This window comes from Grammomys surdaster, unplaced genomic scaffold (assembly GCF_004785775.1).
Source record: "Grammomys surdaster isolate TR1022 unplaced genomic scaffold, NIH_TR_1.0 255, whole genome shotgun sequence".
Taxonomy (NCBI): Eukaryota; Metazoa; Chordata; class Mammalia; order Rodentia; family Muridae; genus Grammomys; species Grammomys surdaster.
The window spans coordinates 10,301,144-10,321,146 of record NW_021604696.1 but is presented as its reverse complement, the minus strand read 5'-3'; the positions used below and the strand labels follow the sequence as shown (position 1 = coordinate 10,321,146).

The window sequence follows — 20,003 nt, the reverse complement described above, 5'->3', positions numbered from 1 at the left end:
ACACTGGGCTCTCTATTTGAATCTCTGCCTGTGGATTTGTATTTTCTAATAAAATCAACTGCCCAACAATCCACCTAGGTTCCCTGTGCACGTAGAAGAGTCCAGCTCCCTTGCAGAGCACAGGGCTACTCTGTTCCTGTTTCTTTCAGCTCTACTGAATGTCCCTCCCTCCCCAGCTCACTCCACAGCGGCCTTCACCGTGTGCCCAAACTCTTAGCTTTGTACTTAGCTGCTTCCTCTTTAACCCACTCACTCCAACTGCACCAGACCTGAGCACCTAGAGCTAGACACCCCACAGAGCTCTTGACTGGCTTCATTCTCTGGGCCTTCCTAGCAACATGGGGCCTGCTATGTCCTAAGCATAATCTTCTACCTAGCCTGGGCTTAGAAACCTCGTGAAGCCAGGAACACAGCCTGCTCTTCTCTGTCCCCAAAGCACAGAATCTGTGTTTGAAACCCAGAAGACTGATAAAACCTCGAGGATGAATGCAAAAAGAATGAGCCAAACAAACAGCTTCACCTTCAACCTGGCACTGAGCCAAGTTCAGAGAGGACTGTGAGACTCTTTGATTTTATGAGACACTAAATATGCCTGTATTCTTACCTGTAGCTGTTAGTAAGTATGAACCACAGTCCTTTAATTAAGATGACATTTGGGAAGACTGAGTATGTGAAGGATTTAAAGATTAGCTCAGAAATGTTCTACTTGAGAAATTGCATTAGAAGGTATCCAAATGTTACAACACGCCTTTGAAAATGAAGATTGACAGGACGCGGGTTTTAAATGAACTTACAGGACACACCCATTCAGTTCTTGTGGCTGTTACCCCTGCATCAGGATGTTGACTCTTAAGCATGGCTTAAGCCTTGAAACCTACCCCAGAGTCGTAAGACGACATTCCTAACATATCCTGTAACTCTGATCCTTTACCATAAAAATCGGTCATCTGCAACAATGTAGGTTAATAGCACGATTGCTGTATTTACTCTAAACTGGATTCAGAACACGAAGCAAGTTAGGATGACTTGAGACTTCCAGCCTGGCTTCTGACTGCCTTCCATGAGCATAGGAAGTGTCTATCAAGTCTTTACAGTAGAAAGGAAGAAAAGATAGGGGTGCCGTGCTCCCCAGTACCCACTCCTGGCTACTCAGTCTTTTTAGTATCAACAAGGGTGTTTATAAATAAATCACATGGACACTGCTGGTTGCCAGTTCACTCAGGTACAAGACTGGGCTTGTTTGATTATTAGGCAGAAAAAGAAAAATATGCTAGGCTGCCTTTTACGGCGCGTGGATCACCAGTTAGAATTCTAGGTTAACTGCAGATGAACCATCCTTAACTATTGCATGGCCAGTGACCTAAGACTAATTTCTTCCATAGTGTTTTCTTAAGTGGTGGAGGGACGGGGGGCAAGTTTTCCATCAACTCTTATCCTGCTCTAGGCAAGATGTAGGAAAACCCTTTGCCCTCAGCAGCAGGTTTTCTGGGTCCTTATCTGTCACCAGGACCTGGCGGTTGACTTTCTATATCAAGCTGGGATGTGTAGTGTGATGGTTTGTATATGCTTGGCCCAGAGAGTGGCACTATTAGGAGGTGTGACCTTGTTGGAGTAGGTGTGTCACTGTGGATGTGGGCTTTAAGACTCTCATCCTAGCTGCCTGGAAGTCAGACTTCTCTCATTTACAGTTGGCCATTGCTGGGTTAGTTGGACTACAGTCTAAGTCATCACAATAAATTCCCTCAATATAAAGAGATATTCCATAAATTCTGTGACTCTATAGAGAGCCCTGACTAACACAGGGACCAAAGAGGATCACACTCCAGTCAGGGGGGATGAATGCAGACTGCTCTGACACGATTGGGGTGTGTTTCCTCCAACAAAAGCAGCCCTGTGCCCCTTGGGAGGAGGCCAGTCCTGTTTTTTTCCAACAGAAATTAGGAATTTGAAGGTGTAGTGGAGAGAAGAGGTCCAGAATGTTCTAAGAGGGCTCTGACACCCTACACTAGGAACTCACTTCAATCAGACAGCCCAGGGGAGAGGCTCAGCAATTACCTGCCACAGGACGGAAGAGCCACAGGGTCACAGACTCCTCCAACAATTTGACAACACCTCTGTCTATCCCTTTCTCCCTCCGGTCCCAGCCTCGAGCATCTACCACCTTGCTCTTCCCTTCTCTGCCATCAAGTGTTTGAATTTGCTTCCACACACGTGGGATCCACACCATCCTTGTCTTAGTCTACCAAACCCTGTGTCCTCCAGTCCTAAGCATCTTCCTCTCACTGCCTCCACTAAAAACAAAAGTAAGAATTGATGTGACACAACATACAACTACCCCGCCCTGCCCCAAAAATATGTGGCCAGCAAACATCTTTGTATACAGGGGGATCTATCCAAAGACTATCTGTGGCTGAGAGGAGATAGGCTTCAGTCGCCCCTGAGAAAAAGACTATGGAGCCCTGTGGTGACCCAGCCTGTTACCTTGGAGAAGGCTGCTTCTTATAGGAATGGTCCTCAGGAAGAAGTGAGCATTTTTAAGGGGCGTGTCTGCCTGGGGAAGAAGAGCATAGGCCTGTTGAACAGACAAGTGGAAAGGGCCCTAGGGCCACCAGCACCTCAAGACAAATCCTAAGGCCTTATCCAGTCATGACAAAGCCAAACGGAACTCAGTGTCCCACGATCCTTTAGGATTTAGGAGAATGAGCCAAAGGAGTCAGGAGTACAGAATTTTACACACAACGGTTAAATGTGTTCTGACAGACAGAGGGACTCAGAAGTTGATAAAATCTCTCTGGGGGATGACTGTCTCTCAGTATTGATGAAATACGAGGCTAAGTAAGGCTTTGCCACACGCCCAAAGGAAAAAAAAAACTTGGAAATGTCCCTTGGAAGAGCAGGCACATTAGCTTTCAAGGGTGGAGGGAGGAAGTACTTTTTTTTCTTTAAACTGAACATCCATATGCCCAGTTCCCATATTCAGAATTTAAAATAATTTCCAAAGAGCTGTGTGTGGTTGCCTTGCTGTTGTGTGCTGTAGGAATTTGGCCAGGCATTATTTATCTCTGCAGTTTCCTCTAGCATTTTGGAGTCTTTTTTTTTTTTTCCATGTCTGAGTCATTTCCGTATGCCTATTAAGAGCTGGTGGGACCTTTTAATGTCTGCCACTAAAACAGCCTGACCAAATCAACACTAAGCATTCGTGGTAGACTAAATACACTAAACCCAAACTATGAGTCAAGCCGGACTCTGGAGGGAGAGCGCGGCATCACACTCACTGTTGGGGACAGTGGCTCATCATCATCGGCCACATTACAGTACAAAAAGAGAACAAAGAGTCGGGAGCGTCTCCCCCCTCAATCCCCAGGAGCCTCAAAAATGACTGTAGCTGATGGGGGATTGGGGACCAAAGAGATAGGAACCACAGAGAAAATACCATAGGGCGGCTCACAAGATGCAAAGCAGGAAAGATGGACAACTGTGTGCATCTGAGGACCTTCTGCAAAGAAGGCTCCCTGTTCACTCCAACCTACTCCGTTTTCCACTTCCCTTAAATGGTTTCACTCTTCCCATTTCTTACCCACGACTGGACCACCAACTCTGCAACTACATCACCACTATCCCTGATAAACACTACCCAAGACAGGAGCTCTCCTTACTTATTTAAAAAAGGATACTTCAGTCTCTAGCTCAGAGCACCTGGTTCACCCCCACCTCTATCTTGACTCAGGATGGATACAGATTATCCAGACTCCAGTGTGCTGTTACAGCAACAGATACAACCTAATATAGTGCTAGACTCAGATTGAGAAGCATCAGTGTGAAGTAAATCCCCACATCACAGCTAGTATCTTGGCTGCTGCTCCTAATTACCTGTGCTACTCTGCCCTAGCATGCATCTCTTCAATCCTCCCCTAGCAACAGGGAGACTTGTGACAGCTCTGAGGTAACCAATCAGATACACCCCTTCCCCATAGCCAGGGACAAGTTACACAGCATCTCATGGTACAACATACAGGTGTCTCAGACAGTTAAGGTAACTGCTCAGTGATCGGCCTTCCCTACCTGAGTTGGGAGAAAGCAGGACAGGATCAGCCTCCCTCCGTATCCCTGTGAGCAGGGAGCCATACTCCACAGCGTATCTGGGCTAGGTAAGTACTAGTGGAAGAGAGGTAGGGGGAATGGAAGGAATCCCCCACCCACCATCTTTGAAGTCCACGTTAGCAGGCTGCTACAAAGCTATGCTGCCTCTTACTCAGTCTGTTCCACAAGTACTCACCTGTGCTTGCTGTTAGGAGGCCTCACAAGCCCGTCAGTACACACAGTCACCTCAATTAAATAGACTATTGCTTACAGACTGTCCAGATTCCGGTGTCTTGTTACAGCGGCAGATGCTGCCTAACATAGCTCTAGACTATGACTGAGAAGCATCAATGTGAAGTAAATTACGGAAAAAAATAGAGAATGAGTACAAGAATCAATATGGCCGTTACTGACTCTCAACCAAAGCCCCTTCTCAGAAGGGTGATGGCCAGGACAAGAGCTGGAAAGGAAGGACAAGCTAGCAGCAAGTGGGAGTGAGCTGGCCCTCATCCCAGGCTCAGAAGGGAAACACGCAATGCCTTTCTGTCATTCTGCAAGAGCTACCTTGCCCAATGCAGGCACAAGGAAAGTGACTGCTGTAGGCCCCAACATATTCCTGCAGGCACGCTCAGACCTGAAGAGAGTATTTTTTATGTATGTGGCCATACTGAATCTATTAGAGAGTTTCTTATGAATGAGACATTTCCCACGAAGTTGAAGAATTCTCTTCCTCTTCCTGAGGAATTCCCCAACACTGTGAATCCTACCTTCCAGAACAGAAGCTAGGCAGGGTGTTGTAAGATATGCTGCAGACACCCATTGTGTGGGTCCACCTCAGAGGAAACTCCTAAGTGCTGCTGGGGGAAGCTTGTCCTGGGCCTGGGAACTCAGTGTGCAAAGACAGGCTATGCTGGCCCTATAGTAGGATCTGCCTACAGCAGGCCCTACAGTAGCCCGGAGTTACTCCCAAACCTCTCTCCAGCCAGCTCTTTCCACATTAAGAGAGGGTCTGAGTGTGTCACAAGTTGACACCCTAGTCCATACATGTGGCTACATTCCCTTCTATACAGTCCTGCCAGGACTCCATGGCAGACATATTGAGGGTGAAGTCCCCCTAGGCCACCCAAGACAGACTTTGGCAGCCATGGAATTGGAGTCTGGGGAGTTGGGGAAAGAATTCCAGGGCATCCGAGACCCTGAAGCATGATCAAGAGGCAAGTGATGGTGGTCCAATCCCTAGTGGGTCTATCCTTTAGGTCTTAGAGACTCTTTTCTGACAGGAAACACGCTGGTGAGCTGCACAGCAGACCTGTACACATCATGGACTTGGGGAAATTCTAGAGGAAATTCTAAGGAAGTCAAACCTCAAACCTCAATAGAAACCAAGGTGGTGAATATAAACCAAGAATAAATTCTTCCGCCTACAGAGACCTGATGGAGTCAATGTCCAAATCTGAAATTTTTAAAGGAAATCTTAATCATGTTTAGTCTATCGTCTATCTATGATCTATCTATGTCTCTATCATCTATTTATCATCTGTCTATAACCTATCATGTGTCTATCATGTATCTATCACTATCTATAATCTATCTACTATCTTTTACCTATCTATCATCTATCTCTAATCTATCATCTATCTATCACCAGCCTATCTATCATCTATCTATCATCTATCTATAATCTGTCATCGGTCTATCTCTCTATCTACCTAACAAACTGCTATGACAAAATGCTTGACCCCAAGCAACTTATAATGAACAGAAATGACTTTGGCTCATAGTTCTGGAGTCTGAGATCACGGTGCCAGCATTTATTTTTGTGCTGTGTCATCCATGGAAGAATGTGGAAAGCAGAATGTGGAAGGGCAAGAAAGGGCAAGAGTGAGCAAGCAGGAGAGGGCTGCACTCACTCCTGTAGAACCCCCACTCCTGGGAGAAGGAACTCACTTCCCAATACCGACATTAATCCATTCATGAGAACAGGGCCTTCGAGACCTAATTGTCTCTGAGGTTCTCCTCACACAACTTCACTGGGGATTATGTCTCTCACCTGTGAACTCTCCTGACCACACTCAAACCACAGCACACACATTCCACATGTCTGGCTTCATCTCTACATGCTTGCCATCCAAAGCAATGCCTCCTAGTGCTCCAGCATTTGTAACCCTTGAGCCTCTCACCCCGAAACACGTATGCACGTGTAGATTTAATGTATGGGAAAATATTTAGAAAATTCAGCTCCCATTAATTTGGTTATAATTGAGAAAAAAATGAGAGTTTACACATGTACCCCAGCTTATGAAGTGCCACAGCCTACGTGTCTACTAAAAATTGGTAGAAATGTAAAGAGTGGGATTTGGTATTGAACTAAATCCACCGATGGCAATGCTCCCCAGGTATCTCTGTGTTATACACATTGAACGAGCTACTCAATAGTTGACAGCCTTAAGACCAAAAATATCAGTGGGACTGGGAAGGCTGAAAGGAGTGCGTAAGGCAGCTGCAAACCCACCTGACTGTAGAAACCACTTTACAATTCTGTACTTTTGGGAGCTCTTGCTTCTGAAACCAGAATGGGCACATTTCCAAGGAAATCTACAGACATGTAAGGGACTTGAGTCTACCCCATTGGGTTCATCAGTTTTACCCAAAGATATCTAGGAAGGGAGTTGTTTTTATACTGAAACAAAGGTGAGCGTGTCGCTGATTGGAAAGGAAAGACACCTCCAAGATCTCGTCCAGGGAAAAGTAAGAGACATCAAAGAAAGAGACCACAAGGTAAGCTATGTTGTAGTGCCAGGGTAGGTGTTCACTTTTGATTTCTCCTTCAGCCTTTGTGCTGGATGTATAAGTGGTGCTATCTCAGTACATGTCCCTTATCAACTTGTGATTCCCAATTGTGAGAAATGGAAGCATGAAGGCCAAACTCTCAAGATAAGATAGAGCATCTGACACACTAACTTGTAAAAAGTCCACAGGCCTAGGAATCTCCTAGGCTCAGACAGGAGAGGGTGAGGGTGAATGATCTAACTGGTGTCTATTCTACAGAGACTAGTGACACACAGTGGCCCACACAGACATTCTAACCATGGGGACCACTAGAAAAATGGCTGCACAGAACTACCAGCAAGGAAGCCTCAGACACGAGAAGGGACCAAAAAGACTCACATCTTAGAAACTCAGAACACTGAGACCTTCAATTTTCAATCATAGTACATTGATTTTTGCTTATTTAGCCACACAAAGAGGGGAAGGAAGTATTTTTCTTTTTTTACCACAGAGGATGCATAAAGATGAAGATAAGGTAAAAACCTGCCAAACTGGCTTTATGTGCTACTATAACAAGTCAACACTCAGTTCTACAAGACTTAAACCTCATTTCAACGGAGGCACACGGGCTTAAGGGCCAAAGTGGAAAGTGAGGCAGAGACATGGCTCCTGTCAGAAGAAACTACAATCAAGATTAGGCCAGTGGGGTGAGAAGATCTCTGACTCTTAGTTGAGGATCTACAGAGTGCAGCATTCTCCCTTAGAATCTCCACGTTTGCTTTTCTATAGTGTTTAACTGAGGTAACATATATAGAGTGGAACCCAGAAGCCTTGGGTGCTCAGTTCCACAAGCTGGAACAACTGTAGGAATAATCCTGTATTTTTCACTCTATCAAATTTCTTTGTGTTCCTCACTGGCCACCTCCATGAACACGATACCCAGTATTCTGATCTCTACTGCCACCTCACGTATGATCCCATCCTAGATGGCTAGCTTCTATACTCTCCACCCCTACAATTTATCTACATGGTTTATGCCAGGCTCCACACCCACACAGATGCTTTAATCACAACTATATAGTCATGCAGTGAAGCCAGTAGTTGTCAACATGGATGGCAGGGCCCTTAGGCGAGCATTCCAGAAACTAGACAGAAGGGAAAGAAGAGGAGCTGTTGAGTGTATGTGGTTGAGATTGTGTCAAGAATCCCAGTGCTTTAGATCTTTTCCCCAGGCTAGGCTCCAGAAAATGGCAAAGCCTTCCCTCGTGGGTCCAAATGTGAATGTTGACAGTGTATGCAGAACATGCCCGTCATAGCTTTCTCCACTCTGGGTGTTTACAGCCTGAAGACTGCTCTTCTTCAGAGATGGAATTCTACCAAGATCAGTGCACCTTGCTTCTGTGCTCAGCTACATACAATAACCCTTCCTCCTTGTATATATGTATACAATAAATCCTGCCTCCTTGTACAGCTGTTTACAGGAACTCCACCCCACTGTTCAACTATAGATAATAAACACACTGAGCTTCCAAGGCAATGCGGCTTCTCCATCATGGGAGAATACCAGCTTTTCTGTATGTACATGTTTGTCCTTTCTCCATTGCTTCCCCCAGTCAGGTTTAGTCCCTAGAGACATGTAGGATGCAGCAGGGGACATTTTGTGTGTCCGTCAAACTCTAGTGTTCATGCAGAGTTGACTCCTGTCCTTCATGAGCACCAGGCGTTCCCCAGACACAGCAACAGAAAATGTTTTGCTGTTTTGAGCTTAACCCCTGACACCACTCCACATTTATAGAAAATGCAGAGTTGGCATGACTCCCATCCATACTGAAAGGCTGAGAGATGTTTCTAACTGCTGTGACGACTAGAAGATTCACCTTTGAGTACACTGAGACCTTGACTTGAGTCAAGATCGGGTCTGCATGTGCCCATTGGCTCATCTGTTCCCCTGAAGACTTGTGTTTTCAAACATGCTATTCTCTGGTCAACTTATATAAGATGCTGTGTAGCCTTCCCCTAAGCACTGACACGCTGAGACAAGTGAGTTTGATGAAAGTGCTTTTATGTCTTCCTTGTGTTTAGATATCATGTTGCTGTTTAAAGATGGTAGTGCAGCTAAATTTTATGTTATCATTTTTGGAGCCACAAACAGGTGGTTTAAAAATATTTACACAAAATTGTTGAGTAGTCAACAGGGTAAGATTCCCTGACTGGAAGGAACAGCACCTCACCTTTCATCCCCTGGGAACCATTGCTGTACTTTCAGGTGACCTGGGTTCTTGAGTTGAGGTGGCCAGACATGCAGAGCCAGCCTGTCCAGACCCTTCCTGTCGGTGAGACGATGCTGTGCTGTGGATCCTAACCAGTACTTGCAGAACAGGTAACTTCAGAGGTCTATGTCTTGCTCTTCCTGCCCCTTTAATGAAAACCAAATAAAAGTTTCTACCTGACTTTGCATCAGTTTTATTTTCCCAAGTATTTCATGTTTGCCTTGAAGACACAGACAGCCAGGGGCTTTCCGGGTCATTTTTAAGATCCCATTTTCTGTTTTTTTTTTCCTCTCATTCTGTTTTAATTTATGACATCTTATAAATCCTTTTCAAAACAGGTGAGATAGGAGAATGTCTCAATCACTCTGTCGCACATGTGCAGACTGACACACAGGAGGAAGGGACAGCTTAGAATCCAAAGGGACGGGGGACTTGGAAAATCTCTAGTGACTTTCCATGCGTGGTGACAGCTCTCTTTGGCAGGGCCCCTCTGCCCACTCTTGTACCGGGTGTGGCTAGGAATCTGGCACTTCCGGAGGCCCTGGCAGGCAAGCAAGCAGAGAAGAGAAGCTGCTAACACTGCAGATCCTTCTCCTGTATTGCTAACCACGCCATAACCACAGAGAGGGGGAAACACAAACCAAGTGCTAGCTTTTAATGATAACACATGGGGCAGATCATGGTCAATGAGTCAGGGCCCTGATACCTCTCTGCTTTGAAGTGACACTTTCACAACAGATCCATCATGTAGAATAAGACTCTCAAGGATCTTATTGAGGTACGCTTTTCTCCACATCGTATGCCATGGCTGTCCCACTGCAATGGTCTGGCTTTGCGCTGCTCATCAGAAAGCTGTTCCCTCTATCGTATCTCTGACTGCAGGTGAGTAGACACTCTTTGTTGGTCCCTCACCCCCCCACACACACACACCCAAAGTTTCCAATCCATCCTGGTTCTCTTGCACAGCTGACCCATGAGTATATCTCAGAATCCCCGCTCTTTCTTAGAGAACCACTGAGCTGCATTGTATGACCGCTGTCTCCAGACTCTCTCTTCTGGAGATGCTCACTGTGTCCTATGGCCACACGCTTTGCAAAGAGGTAAATTTCAAAGTACAGTCTTGGAAAAAATGAGCCTTCTGGTATTCTATGACTTGCCAAGTGGGCCTATGCATGAGAAGACGGGGATTTTCATTTATTTGCTTCATTTTCCCTTGTACTTCCCCCAGTGTCTGGCACACGGTAGCGTTCAATGAATACTTGTTTGGTAAAATGAGTAAGGCTAATGTTAAGCATTCTCACCGGGATGGAAGATTTAGCAGAAGATGTTACAAGCCTCGGGAACATAAAGAGTGCTCTCCTGCCACATCACAACACCTGGCTTCAGTAGAGCTAAGGTTGTGTGAGAATTAAGAACAAATGGCTTTTACAGAACTACACACTGGCCACCAAAGACAGAGCCTACCGGCAAGTACTTACTGTGCACCACAATGGCAGCCAGCTCAGACTGAAAATAAGTCAGATTCCAGATACCTTCCTTCCCCAGTCAGATCCCATCTCACGGGACATCATGTTTCCACTTAGCTCAGGAGTGTGGGATATGTGTGTCTAATATTAAATAAAATGATGTGTAGGATATTAAGAAATTAGGAGGGACCAAAAAAGAAAAGAATGCCAGCAGCTGCTTGGTAAGTTAAGAGAGGGAAGAGGCGGTGCTTGTGCTCAGCACCAGGCTGACTCTTGGAGCTCACAGCCATGGGGTTCCATGCGGTGTATCTACCACCCAGAAGATTGGCATTAAGCCAGGGTGACTCAGGAATCAGTTCCAATGACAGATGGACTTCAGCTCCCCTTTATCAAGGCCCGAGTAGCCCAACTGATTAGATTCTGTTGTCTCAGTTCCTAGGGTGTTCCTTGGGATCAAAATGATGGGACATGCCCATCTAGAGAACATCCCAAGCAGTACAGAGTGCTAAGTCCTGGTAAGAAGGAAGGTGAGTCTACCTACCTTCCCTGACAGCCTCTGTCACTCTCCCCACCCCAAGACTTTTGACGAGGGAATTTGAAGCCCAGAGGGTTCCAGTCCTCAGACAAGATAGCCTCTAAGCTTCTCATATAAAGCAAGGTGATCTTGGCATCTCACCCACAGGACTGCTGGGAAGACAGAAGGTGATAAGAATAAGGGACCTTATAAAGAACCAAATGCTGTGCGTGTTTGTAATTAATGCATCTACATTCCCCAGTATCGACCTGTCTGGAGAGAGGAGACATCCCACCCCGGGGGAACTAAAGAATCCACCTCTTGCCTCATTCAGACCTCTCTTCTGAGCCCAAACGTCTAAGAGGAACACTCCTGAACAAGTTAATTACGTTTGGCCCGATCACAAGGCCTGGGAGCAATTTACTCAAGAGGGACTCGCCTACCTAGAGAAAACTTGAAGAGAGTTGAACAAGTTCCCCAAACACACACACACACACACACACACACACACACACACACCCCGGAAAGGGGAGAGAGAGGCCTGAACTGTCATCACCTTTATCCCACATCCACAGAGAACACTGACCTGCTGGCTACCGAGAGTAACTTAAGAAAGGCATGTGTAAGGGTCAAGGCAGCTCTGAGGCCTTGGCCCCCTCATTCCAGAAACTCTCTCGTTTTCTCCTACCTGGACAGGCCCGGGTGCCCCAGTTGAGGTGCTTAGCAATCCAGCAGCTCCGAGCTAAACCCGTCCAAGCCGGGAGCAACCGGAGCCCTGGGAGCCGCGCAAGGGCTGCTCCGGCGCGCGCTCGAGGGTCACATTCCTTCCGCTCGCGGGGCAGGCGGGCACCGGCTGGGCTCCCGCCCTTCTTGGTCGGTCGGTGCCGCGCTCCCAGGCGGCTCCCGGCGCCCGCACGAGCTCCGTCCTCCTGAGCCGCACGCTGCTCCTACTCCCAGCCGACCCGCGGGGGCGTGCAGCGGGCGGAGACTGCAGGCCTGCGTCCTCAGCCGCCGGCTGGAGCGAGCTGGCCTGGTGCCCATGCCCCGCCCTGGGAGCCGGAGAGGTTGGGCTGTGGAGTTCCTGCCCCGCATCCCAGAGTCTCTACATCCCTGCGGGGCATTCCCAGGTCTCTGCATTCCTACGAGAGTGGAGGCATTGGAGGGTTTCTGCATCCCCGTGGGACATTGGAGGGTCTCTGCATCCCCGTAGGGCATTGGAGGGCCACTGCATCTCCTTGGGGTATTCCAAGGTCCCTGCATCCTTGCCAAGTGTCCCAGATTCCAGGAAGAATGGCTCCGGTTCCCAAATAGTTTGGCTCCTCGGAGCATCCTCTGTGTTCCCACCAAAACCAAAATTAGCTGGGACAACTCACCTCTACATTGCAACCAACCAGACTGCGCCACCTAAGATCTGAGCTGGTGACCCACGGGGTACCAGATCCCGCAGCAAACACCGTTCGGTGCTCAGCACAAATTCTGAAGCCCAGTACTGTGTGCCTCAAACTGGCTTTGAGAACTTAGCCGAGTCACTAAGTTTGCAATACCTTGATTTCCTCTTTTGGTATAAAGGCCCGCAGCCTTTATAGGTAGGAGTAGTTAAATTTAAAGAGCACTGGCAAAGAGTTGATAGGCTTTATATCTGTTGCATTGCTGTTGTCCGCCAGGCTGGAAAGCAGGTCCTCTTATCTTATCATAACTCAATTAATTGTAGGACTTTGCTATACAAGGAGAATTTCAGAATTCTCAGAATGTCCAAAAAAATAAATAAATAAATCAAGAATAGCCAGTTTAGGACCGAGTGCAAGGAGGACATTTTGGTCCCAGAAACGGTACCAACCATTCCATATTCCCCTGGCTTCTTTCCTGGCCATAATGGCCCACCCTGCAATACAACTGCGAAGAAACAGTGATTGCTTGTTCCTTCTAGATAGAGCACACGGCCATTTCCTGCATGTCTTCCAGGGTGGACAGGCCTTGGATTCCCTGCCGTATTCCTGTATGCAGCCCAAAAACCCGAGGTTGAAATAACCCCGGGGGCAATTCTGAAATGGAAGCTTAAAGGAGCAGCATCAATATCATATCATAGACGCTGCCTGTTGTTCTAGCAGGTCAGAAGTTCCCACTCATTTCCAAAAGTGTGGACTGTTTCTTTTTCTCAGAAAGGCAGGCTTAAGTCTGGCAAGGATCTGGTTCCCTACTCCCTAACCCTGTCCCTAACCCTGTCCCTAACCCTGTCCCATGGGTCTGTATTCCAGAGGCAGTTCTCACAGCCTTGAATACAACTAACTCAAAATCACAGCAAGATTTGACCCCCTTAGCAACTAGAAATGCCATGTTGTAATTATTGAGGGTTGCCTGGTGTCAGAATTTTTCAAAGCTCCCAGGAGATTCCACTGCACAGCTCCCATGATGATGCAGACAGACCAAGTCTTCTACCTCAAGGCTGTCTTGACAGATGTGTACTGTGGTAGTCTTGTCCTCACGCCTTGCCTTACTGCCTGTTAACCGTGTGCAGTAGTTATGTGCCGTGATTATGCACAGGTTAGACGTGGCCATTCACACATCCACACAGGACCAGATCCAGGAGCATTTGAGAAGGCTCATGTGGTAGTCCTGTTAGAAGTGGTAGTATATTGAATGCTAAAAGCATTTGTACCTAACTTGAGACTGTCACTTGGTGACAGAGCACTTGCCTAGCATGTACCAGGCCCCCAAGTTTTTTCCTGACTATCACAAACAAAATAAATATATGTACAAAGTAGCAATCTGGAAGCTTTATGTTGGTGACCATAAACTTGCCCAGATACAAATACTGAAAGATTTGAAAGCAGTTTACAAGTAGCAAAATTGATCTGTGCAATAATGTAGAAATAACATTTATTTTCAGAGTCTCACTATGTTGCCTAGGGTTGGCTTCAAGTCCTGGGCTTCAAGTCTATCCTTCCAGATTCATTTTCTGTGGCTTCTTTTAAGCTTTAGCTCTTCCATCCCTGGCTCCTTTGGAAGGTCTGACTCCTTTGGAAGGTCTGGCTCCTTTGGAAGGTCTGGAGACTCTTGGATGCTTTACCAAGCACTGGGCTCTCTTTGGCTCAGGCCACACTGGACACCAGACTTATGTTCTACCTACTCAGCCTCCCAAGAAGCAGGGCATACACCATACAACTTTCTTTTTAAATACTGACTTGCTTCCTACCTATACCCTACATGACCTGGAGACACATGGGCCTCCACTCGCAGGTAGAGTTCTCAGATTCACACTCCAAGTGATAAGATGTATAGATCTCCCATCCTCACCTTATGATCTCAAAGGTTTTTCCCAGAACCTCTGTGTCCTTTCCTTTGGCTTCCTTTCTTTTGGGTAACTTACATGTGGCTGCTTTACTCAGCTGATTACCTGGTATCTGTGTAAGCTACAAATGCTCTGCTCAGTTCCCAGCACCACACACATGTTCTGAGTGTATTTCCACATTTTAGCATAAGACACACTGCTAACCTTGTTGTTGCATGCTGTTGACAGCCCTGGGTTCCATCAGTATCATAACAAAGTCTGACGTCCAATGTGGTCTGAGCCAAAGAGAGCCCAGTGCTCCATAAAGCATCCAAGAGTCTCCAGACCTTCCAAAGGAGCCAGACCTTCCAAAGGAGCCAGGGATGGAAGAGCCAAAGCCTGTAAGAAGCCACAGAAAATGAATCTGGAAGGATAGAACACTGGGCTCTGCTACAGTTTTTAAGACCACAGGATGACTTGTGGATCAGCAATCCTCCCTGGAGATCAGGCAACCAGTAATCTCTCTCATCTTCACTACCCCCAAAGATTTCCAGTTAGAACCAGATGGGGGAGAATCAATCGTGAAGAGCATGTTGTGACTGGCAAAGATCCTGGGTCTTAAATCAGTAAACATGAAACAGCTCTGAATCAGTCTTTTTTTTTTTTCGATCATCAGAAAGAAAGAATTCATAAGGAACATGCAGAGAAATGCACAGGCAGTTGTAGACCATTATGTTTTGACAGGCAGCCCCTCTGTGACTCTTAACTTGCTATACCTATTTTGGCTATTTGTGGAACTTCCAGTAACCTGTCATAACCACAGCACAGACTGGAAACCACTGTCCCAGATGGGCTTCCTTGCACAGCCCAGTTTCTCCACTCCCACCACACATTTTCCATCTACCGACAGGGACCTTTGAACCTGTGTCTGGTCTTTCTGCAATATCTCAGTTTTAATAGGTTTGGTTTGCATTCCCCCTTTCTCTAAGCTGTTTTTCGGAGGCTTCTGAGAGGGTCTTCCTAGTCAATGTACTATGAGGTTGATTTTTTTGTTTTGTTTGTTTTGTTTGTTTTGTTTTGTTTTGTTTTGTTTTCAGCCCTTTACTGAGCAGAAAGCCATAAGTGAACTGGCGGTGACAGCTGACAAGAATGAATAGCAGACATCATCAGAGCAATGAACCGTTTTTTGTTTTAACTTCCTTCATGCACAGAGGAGAAAGGGACAGATGTGACAAGCCAATCATCAGCTTCACTCCAGGTTAGTCTTGCTCAATCTTCACTGAGCAAATAACCAAAGGAGGTGCTGTGTCTGACTGTGCTCATATTAACAGAGAAGCCTGTCCACGTACTGACGGGACTAACAGAACCAGATTGGTGAGGAACTCCCTCCTCTCTCCTCTCTCTTCCTTCCCCTCCCTCTCCCCATCTCTTTTAACATTTGTCTGTTTCATGATTGATTAAACATGAGAAACTCACAGCACCAGTAATGGAACTTTTGTGATCCACTAGGCTATTTCCCATAACTCTCCCTGTTGCCCCAAATATGCCTATTGAAACTGTCAGACCCAGTCATACACCAGACAAGAGCATGGTCCTCCTTAAACCCCCCTTTATTTACTCTTTATGTCCCTATATTGTATGTATACATATATGTTCATGTGTGTATGTGTATGGAATAATTGTGTGCGTGCACATCAAGGTCAGAGGACAACCTCAAGTGTCATCTCTCGGGCTCCTCCCACCTGCCTCTGCCTCCCCAGCATAGAGATCACAAGTGTGCTCCACCATACCTGTCAGTTCTCATGTGAGTTCTATGGATTAAACTCAGTCTGTGCACTTGCAAGACAGGCACTGTCTCTCAGCCCTTAAATTCACTTTAAAACTGAGGTTCTAAATGGCCCTGTCATCACTGTCTCTCTGTACATTTCTATAAACAGCCTCTAATTTACGTCTGTTTTCCTTTTCCCTATAAGCATCTTTCAAACCCACACTTCCATGTTGGACTCTTTCAACCTGTTCATCTCTTCTGAATATAAATGACAATGTAGTTTCTGTAAGTGGTTTTCCTTTAATATGACCACTGTAGTTAATGAAAGACAATACTCTTTCAGTCTGAGGAGCCATATTGAATTGCTCCCCACTGAATGCATATGATGTCTACTTAACTTCCCTTGAATCTAGGCAGGCTAGTGATTCCACCAATAGAAGGAAGGAAGGAAGTGGAAGTGACTTCTAAGGTCAATCGAAGAAAATTCTCATGCCCTTTCTGGAAGCTTTGAATACTCATCCTTCAGGCTGTGAGCTGTCAGGCAAGAAATATTACTGGCAAGAGACCGTTGTTCCACTGGAAAGCACCAGCCTCATATAGGCCATGTGCAGGTACCCTGGTCTTCAGCTATCTGTCCAAATCAGCTCCAACCATGAGAGTGATCCATCCTTGATGACAAGCCAATCAGCTCAAGCCTGATGGTATCCATAATGAACTACAAGTAAGTATCACTGAGCTGGCCCAGAATCATACAGGCTACATTGTTGCAGGGCACAGTTACAGGGTGGATTAAAACACAGTAATGGACAAGCGAACCATTAACCACACTCAGGAGTGTGTTACTGTTATCTGTGGCCCACTGGTACCAAGAAAATTAAACCTAGCATGACAGACCTCCCAGAATCAAAATGACACATGTGTTTTCTTCTTTAGCATCCCTGAATGCAATCTATGATAGGAGACTTCCTCAGGATTAGCAATCTCAGCAGCAAACTAAATTAAAGCAAGAGCTTTTAGATGGGTAGATGGATTCAATTTTGAACAGATACTATTTTGAATAAAAGAAATTGCCCTGACTCCATACCATGATTTGAATTATTTGATTTCCAGTGTCACTCATGGATTTTCTTGGAAGATTGCAGTCTGTTAAAAATCCATCTCTACCATACATTAAGAAGCTGGGCTTAGGAGAATGAAGAGTAGGCAACCATTTCTACCAGCAGCGGCAGGAAACCTGGCAGATGATGGTGTGCCATATCTGTTTGATCATCTTGTTAATGCTCAAATGTGTTAACAGCCAACCCTGTCTGATGCCCAGTAGCAGAAAATGACTATCCAAGAATAATTACCATTATCCATGACCGCTTTGAGGCAGGATGGGAGATAGTCCTTTGACTAGTGTCTAAGTGGATAGGAGGAAGAGCCATGGATCCAAATGGCTTCTTGCACAACCATAGCCAGCCAGTCTTAAAAGGCAGGTAAGCTGAGCTGATCTCTCTGGGGTAGACTTGCCGATGGACTCACTTGCAGGCTTGTGCTATGCTTGAAGGATACTAATTTTGAGACTTCCTCAAAACCACAGTAGTGCTGGTCTTTAATGTCAGTTCCTTGCAATCACATAAAGTAAAACATGGATCAGAATGGACCAAACTCTGGGCTAGAGACCAAGAGGTCCTCCCAAATGTGATCCTACTATGGCCTCATGCTTGCCAATATGTGTAGCCTCAAGAAACCCGTGGCTATCAAGTCATTCAAAACTAAACGAAATTCTACTTTTGTGTCTTGGTCGTACTAGAAATACTTGAAAAGCTCCACAATCATGTGATTGCCATACCTAATCAGGCAGACATAGGATGTCATTTTTTGCAAAATGTTCTGTCAGATATTGATGCTTAAATTTAGGCAGTTGGAGATTCTAGGGGAGAAAATTCGATCTCTGAAAACTTAATCTTCCTCAAAAATGGACAGTCTGTGTGCTTTCTATCTATACTCACAAAGAAGCGCCTCTGTACCCTCTCTTCCTTAGCCATGCCATGATTAGTGTGCCTCAGCTAATCCTACCTGAGTACACATTTCCCCTGTGTTGCACATACTCAATTTGTATATGATTACCAAGACTTTACATTCCCCTGCAGGAATAGGGATAGCACTATAGTTTCCTGTTATCATGTTAACATGTTAACATGTTGCCTGTTAAATGTTAGCTTCTACACTGTACAACCTCACCAATCCTTTGTTTATGTAGTGATTTGCCCTTTGGTGTACAAACTTGTCAAGTGACTTAGTGATACTCCAACGAAATCTGGACATGAAAGAAACAACTCCGAGAAACAGTCTCTAAAGATGACAGTGCCCACAAGGAAATGGGGCAGGTGTGCTTTCCTAGGGCCATGACAAAAACCTTTCCATCAGGAAAAATCTTGACTACAGAGCCAAAGCCGAATGTTTTCTAGGATGGAGTATTTTTCTTGTACTCAAGTCAGCATAGGAGAATAGAGCTTGGAAAGTCCTCTGCCTTTAATCTAGGTGTTGAGAGAGGAAGGTAAGGCGCCACTGAAGCCTTTGTTCCTTGCACACTCATTAGTTAACAGGTATTCCAGAGATGAGGGCAGGGCTTGGGAAGAAAACAAAGATCATGAAGATGGCGATGAGAAGGTGGTAGCAATCACAAACACACAGCAGCTGAGACTGCTCAAGATAGATGTGCATGTACATGGCACACACACATATGCACATGTGTGAGTGCACACATGCACATACATGCATGTACATGCACACAAGTGTGCATGCATACATGCTAGCATGCACAGACACACAGACACACACAGGCTTGTATGCATAGGCATATGCATGCACACATGTTTGCATGCACAAACACAGGTATGCTCACACACAAATGCACATGCACATATATACATGTTCATGCATACATGCTTGCATGTATAGACACAGGTACACACACATGTACAGCACAGGCATACACACACATACATACGTGCATGCACAGACATAGGCATGAACACACACATATGCAGGTATAGGCACAGACACACATACAGGCATGCACACACACATACATGCGCAGGTATAGCCAAACACACACACACAAGTAGAAGAGGAATGAGCTGAGAAGGAGGGTATTAGAACTAGGAGGGATAAGAGAAGGCAATGAGTAGAGGAGAGAATATGATAACTACATTATTGCACTTGTAAGTAAGAAACTGTCAAAGAATTTAAAATATAATTAAAAACTTTAAAACCAAGCCTAGAATGACAAAGTAGTTAAAATCAAAGAAAACTATTTTTGTACCACAAAATACAAAAGAAAACACTGTGTGTGTTATAAATAAGCATTATTTAACTAGTGTTTATGAGAAGGTATGGCCTGGGGTGGTGGTACACGGCTGTACCCTCAGCAACTGAGCAGTTGGAGCATCTGTGTGCACAGACAGCAACTATGTGAGGCTGCACAGTAAGTTACACAGCACCCTTCTTGGGCTGCACAGCAAACCAAATGGAAGGAAGGAAGGAAGGAAGGAAGGAAGGAAGGAAGGAAGGAAGGAAGGAAGGAGGGAGGGAGGGAGGGAGGGAGGGAGGGAGGGAGGGAGGGAGGAGAGGAAGGAAAGAAGGAAGGAAGGAAGGTGGGAAGGAAGGAAGGAAGAAGGGAGGGAAAGGGAGAAAGGGAGGGAAAGAGAGAGGAAGGAAACAGGGGAGAGGAGGAGGGAGTAGGCAAGAGGAAGAGAAAGGGGAAGGAGAGAGGAGATGAAGAGGAACCTGGGAAAGGAGAAAGAGAAAAGAAAGGAAAAGGAAAGGAAAGAAGAGAAAAGAAGAGGAAAGGAAGGGAAGGGAAAGGAAGGGAAGGGAAGGG

General features: G+C 45.8%; 1 protein-coding gene across 8 annotated transcripts in view; it reads right to left on the bottom strand.

Annotated features, from left to right (window-relative positions):
• Il1r1 (interleukin 1 receptor type 1) overlaps positions 1–20,003 on the bottom strand; it is a 74,602-nt gene that overhangs the window by 27,268 nt on the left and 27,331 nt on the right. The window contains exons 2-3 of one of the 8 annotated variants that reach the window (XM_028775463.1): positions 9,081–9,265; positions 2,482–2,551 (exon numbers count right to left, since the gene is read on the bottom strand). The exons of 3 other annotated variants lie outside the window; for them this stretch is intronic. The gene's annotated coding sequence lies outside the window, so the exon portion shown is untranslated. Of the gene's footprint in view, positions 1–2,481; positions 2,552–9,080; positions 9,266–11,787; positions 11,911–20,003 lie in introns of those variants that run through there. 4 more of the 8 variants (XM_028775462.1, XM_028775461.1, XM_028775465.1 and 1 more) reach the window with 4 other exon arrangements.